This window comes from Oncorhynchus gorbuscha, unplaced genomic scaffold, assembly GCF_021184085.1.
Source record: "Oncorhynchus gorbuscha isolate QuinsamMale2020 ecotype Even-year unplaced genomic scaffold, OgorEven_v1.0 Un_scaffold_544, whole genome shotgun sequence".
Lineage (NCBI taxonomy): Eukaryota > Metazoa > Chordata > Actinopteri > Salmoniformes > Salmonidae > Oncorhynchus > Oncorhynchus gorbuscha.
Genome location: NW_025745371.1, coordinates 29001 through 35000, shown reverse-complemented (window position 1 = coordinate 35000; position 6000 = coordinate 29001).

Below are 6000 nucleotides of genomic sequence, written 5' to 3'. Positions count from 1 at the left end.
AGTGGGTAAACCTTCCTTCTGTTTAGTGGGTAAACCTTCCTTCTGTTTAGTGGGTAAACCTTCCTTCTAAGACTGTTCTGTGAATCTGTTTAGTGGGTAAACCTTCCTTCTGTTTAGTGGGTAAACCTTCCTTCTGTTTAGTGGGTAAACCTTCCTTCTAAGACTGTTCTGTGAATCTGTTTAGTGGGTAAAGCTTCCTTCTGTTTAGTGGGTAAACCTTCCTTCTGTTTAGTGGGTAAACCTTCCTTCTAAGACTGTTCTGTGAATCTGTTTAGTGGGTAAACCTTCCTTCTGTTTAGTGGGTAAACCTTCCTTCTCTTTCGTGGGTAAACCTTCCTTCTGTTTAGTGGGTAAACCTTCCTTCTGTCTAGTGGGTAAACCTTCCTTCTGTTTACTGGGTAAACCTTCCTTCTGTTTAGTGGGTAAACCTTCCTTCTGTTTAGTGGGTAAACCTTCCTTCTGTTTAGTGGGTAAACCTTCCTTCTGTTTAGTGGGTAAACCTTCCTTCTGTCTAGTGGGTAAACCTTCCTTCTGTTTACTGGGTAAACCTTCCTTCTGTTTAGTGGGTAAACCTTCCTTCTGTTTAGTGGGTAAACCTTCCTTCTGTTTAGTGGGTAAACCTTCCTTCTGTTTAGTGGGTAAACCTTCCTTCTAAGACTGTTCTGTGAATCTGTTTAGTGGGTAAACCTTCCTTCTGTTTAGTGGGTAAACCTTCCTTCTCTTTCGTGGGTCTGCGTCTGTGTCTTTATGTGTCTGTGTCTGTGTCTGTCTGTCTGTCTGTCTGTCTGTCTGTCTGTCTGTCTGTCTGTCTGTCTGTCTGTCTGTCTGTCTGTCTGTCTGTCTGTCTGTCTGTCTGTCTGTCTGTCTGTCTGTCTGTCTGTCTGTCTGTCTGTCTGTCTGTCTGTCTGTCTGTCTGTCTGTCTGTCTGTCTGTCTGTCTGTCTGTCTGTCTGTCTGTCTGTCTGTCTGTCTGTCTGTCTGTCTGTCTGTCTGTCTCTCTCTCTCTCTCTCTCTCTCTCTCTCTCTCTCTCTCTCTCTCTCTCTCTCTCTCTCTCTCTCTCTCTCTCTCTCTCTCTCTCTCTCTCTCTCTCTCTCTCTCTCCATCTCTCTCTCTGGGAGCAATGTTGCAGACAATATACTTTCAAAAGGCTTTTCATCTGAGCTTTGATGGAGTCATTATTTGAAGACAAGGCAAGTAACTTCCTAACCTTGTAGTTAGTACAGTGCATAGATATCCTTCTATTTATGTGAAGAGAACATTTCTTTTTAAAAACCATATATCCAGACATTTTTCACACACGGTTGCTGGTATTTTTGCCCATTCCTCCATGCAGATCTCCTCTAGAACAGTGATGTTTTGGGGCTGTTGCTGGGCAACACGGACTTTCAACTCCCTCCAAAGATGTTCTATGGGGTTGAGATCTGGAGACTGGCTAAGCCACTCCAGGACCTTGAAATGCTTTTTACGAAGCCACTCCTCGTTGCCTGGTGCAGGTCTACAATTTTGTTTCTGGTGTCCTTTGACAGCTCTTCGGTCTTGGCCATAGTGTAGTTTGTAGTGTGACTGTATGAGGTTGTGGACAGGTGTATTTTATACTGATAACAAGTTCAAACAGGTGCCATTAATACAGGTAACGAGTGGAGGACAGAGGAGCCTCTTAAAGAAGAAGTTACAGGTCTGTGAGAGCCAGAAATCTTGCTTGTTTTGTAGGTGACCAAATACTTATTTTCCACCATCATTTGCAAATAAATTCATTAAAAATCCTACAATGTGATTTTCTGGATTTTTTTTCTCATTTTGTCTGTCATAGTTGAAGTGTACCTATGATGAAAATTACAGGCCTCTTTCATCTTTTTAAGTGGGAGAACTTGCACAATTGGTGGCTGACTAAATACTTTTTTGCCCCACTGTATATACTGTATTCTAGTCATGGTTCATCCTATATAACTACTACTGTCCACTTCATATGGACAGTTGAAGTCTGAAGTTTAATTACACCTTAGTGAAATACATTTAAACTCAGTTTTTCACAATTCCAGACATTTAATCCTAGTAAACTTTCCCTGTCTTAGGTCAGTTAGGATCACCTCTTTATTTTAAGAATGTGAAATGTCAGAATAATAGATTTATTTCAGCTTTTGTTTCTTTCATCACATTCCCAGTGGGTCAGAAGTTTTCGTTTTTGTTGTTTCATCAGACCAGAGGACATTTCTCCAAAAAGTACAATCTTTGTCCCCATGTGCAGTTTGCAACCCGTAGTCTGGCTTTTTTATGGAAATTTTGGAGCAGTGGCTTCTTCCTTGCTGAACGGCCTTTCAGGTTATGTCGATATAGGACTCGTTTTACTGTGGATATAGATACTTTTGTACCTGTTTCCCCCAGCATCTTCACAAGGTCCTTTGCTGTTGTTCTGGGATTGATTTGCACTTTTCGCACCAAAGTACGTTCATGTCTAGGAGACAGAACGCGTCTCCTTCCTGAGCGGTATGACGGCTGCATGCTCCGATGGTGTTTATACTTGCGTACTATTGTTTGTACAGATGAACGTGGTACCTTCAGGCATTTGGAAATTGCTCCCAAGGATGAACCAGACCTGGGGAGGTCTAGAATAATTTTTCTAAGGTCTGATTTCGTTTGATTTTCCCATGATGTCAGGCAAAGAGGCACTGAGTCTGTCCTAACCTACTTGACAAAATTAGTTTTTAACACAACATTTGTGCAGACTCCAAAGTGTATGTAAACTTCCGACTTCAACTGTATATACAGTGTATATATATATATATATATATATATACACTGGGTGGACAAAACATTAGGAACAACTTCTCTTTCCATGACATAGACTGACCAGGTGAATCCAGGTGAAAGTTAAGATCCCTTATTGATCCACTTCAATCAGTAATAAATAATAATAATGAATGCCATTTAGCAGACGCTTTTATCCAAAGTGACTTACAGTCATGTGTGCATACATTCTACGTATGGGTGGTCCCAGGGATCGAACCCACTACCCTGGCGTTACAAGCGCCATGCTCTACCAACTGAGAAGGGGAGGCTAAAGAAAGGGTTTTTAAGCCTTAAGACAATTGAGACATTGATTGAATCACTTTGTATGACCCCGATTTAGCCCATTGCAGTAAAAGCTTAATTTTGTTGGACCCCAGGAAGAGTAGCTGTTGTCTAACAGGAACTATTGGGGATCCCTAATAAATAAAACACTCAACCCCAGGAAGAGTAGCTGTTGTCTAACAGGAACTATTGGGGATCCCTAATAAATACAACACTCAACCCCAGGAAGAGTAGCTGTTGTCTAACAGGAACTATTGGGGATCCCTAATAAATACAACACTCAACCCCAGGAAGAGTAGCTGTTGTCTAACAGGAACTATTGGGGATCCCTAATAAATACAACACTCAACCCCAGGAAGAGTAGCTGTTGTCTAACAGGAACTATTGGGGATCCCTAATAAATACAACACTCAACCCCAGGAAGAGTAGCTGTTGTCTAACAGGAACTATTGGGGATCCTTAATAAATACAAAACTCAATACTAGAAAGTTGTTCTTGAAACATCTACAGGATCGGTGCCCCGACCCCCGACCCCCGACCCCCGACTCCCCCCCCCCGGCCAGACAGTTCCCAGGACAGAGACATAGCTGATATTGTCAGAAAGCTTAAATTCTCGTTAATCTAACCGCACTGCCCAATTTACACTAGCTATTACAGTGAAAGAATACAATGCTATTGTTTGAGGAGATAGAGCACAGTTATGAACTTGAACATGTATTAATTAACTAATTAGGCACCTTGATACATAAATTTTGAACAGTTGTGCAATGGTTCATTGGATCAGTTTAAAACTTTTTTGCAAATACACTGCTGCTATCTAGTCGTGCCCTATGTAGGGAATACGGTGCCATTTGGGACAAAGCCTCTGTGTTATTGGGGCGCGACAGACGTCGTTAGTAAGTGCCGACAGGATGTACCCCCTTGGCAGTATGAGTCAGGACGGAGTCGCCAGATGACTACTGCTACTTTACTGCCCTGTGTGACGACAGGCAGATCCCCAGACCCTCGCAAAAGGGAATGAGGCCCAGTGCTCAGTCCTAAATGACGCCCTGTGTCCTACGTAGAACACTTTCTTTGACCAGAGCCCATAGAGCTAGTAGTACACCGTGTCAGGAATAGGAGGCCATTTTTGGGGACTCAGTCCCAGTCAACCACTGCTCCACTAGTCATTCTCCCTTTTATGTAACATAATTGGTTCCGAGAAGGAAAATCTACTTCCCTGTACTAGTCATGCGTCTCATATCCACGGAGATAGGAAGGTACAGGTGAAAGCTAAGGGTAAATGGAGGGGGGGGGGGGGTTCTGGGGAGGCAGGGGGAGACAGGAGGGAGATAGTGGGAGACAGGGGGAGACAGGAGGGAGATGGTAGGAGACAGGGGGAGACAGGAGGGAGACAGGAGGGAGACAGGAGGGAGATAGGAGGAAGATAGGGGGAGACAGGAAAGGAGACAGGAGGGAGACAGGGGGGAGATAGGGGCGAGACAGGAGGGAGATAGGGGGGAGACAGGAGGGAGACAGGGGGGAGACAGGAGGGAGACAGGAGGGAGACAGGAGGGAGACAGCAGGGAGATAGGAGGGAGATAGGGAGGAGACAGGAGGGAGATAGGGGGAGGCCGTGGGAGGGGGGAGGGGAGGCAGGGGAAAGGCTGCTCCTGGGAGCACTTACAGTACTGCCGCCCATGGAGGGGCCTTAATGGCCTCCCAGCTGCCTCTGATTGTTACTTAAGCAAACTGCAGGGAAGTGCAACTGTGTGATTCAGAGGGCTCAATGGGCTCTGTGGGTCGTGTCTCCAATCAGGCGAGGGGAGCAGTGTCGCGCCAGGGGTTTGTATTAGATTACTGTGTAATAAACGACTGCATCCCAAATGACACCCTAATCCCTATATGGTTCACTTACCAGTGCCCATAGGGCTCTGGTCAAAAGTAGTGCAGAACAGATGTATGATCTTAATTTGAGCCATGTTGCTACTGAAGGGAATATAATCATGCAGTATGAGAAAATGTGAACTATTATGTGGATTATAATTACTGGACATTGTTGAAAGGGGTTGATACATTTGTCTTAAAAGAAAAATCAAGTCTGAAATGTCAATGTGGAAATGACAAACTTATAATATAATAATAATAATAATATATGCCATTTAGCAGACGCTTTTATCCAAAGCGACTTACAGGCGTATGGGTGGTCCCGGGGATCAAACCCACTACCCTGGCGTTACAAGCGCCATGCTCTACCAACTGAGCTACAGAAGGACCACAAACTTCAAAAGCTTTTCTCTTTGTTTTGGCGAAAACACGACCCTGCCAAGAAGCACCGGTTCTTGACACACCGCTCGCTCAAACTGGAAGCTGCAACACCAGCTGGTACCCGGCCCGCCACAAGGAGTCGCTAGAGAGCAAGCTATATACAGGTTAAATACAGGTTATATATACATATATACAGGTTAAATACAGGTTATATATACATATATACAGGTTAAATACAGGTTATCTATAGGTTATATATAGGCTATATATATATATACACATATATATAGGTTATATATAAGTTCTATATAGGCTATATATATACACATATACACAGGTTAAATGCAGGTTATATATAGGATATATAGAGGTTATATATAGGATTTACATTGGAAATATAGGATATAATATATATATATATAGGTTAATTACGGGTTAATTTTAGGATATATAAAATATATATATAAGTTAATTATAGGTTAATTATAGGATATATGATATATTATAGTTAATTATAGGATATATATAGGGATATATAGGGGATATATAGAGTATATATAGAGGATATATATAGGGATATAAAGAGGATTTATATAGGTTAAATATAGGTTATATATAGGTTAATTATAGGATATATAATATATATAGGTAAATTATAAGATATATAATATATATAGGTTAAAT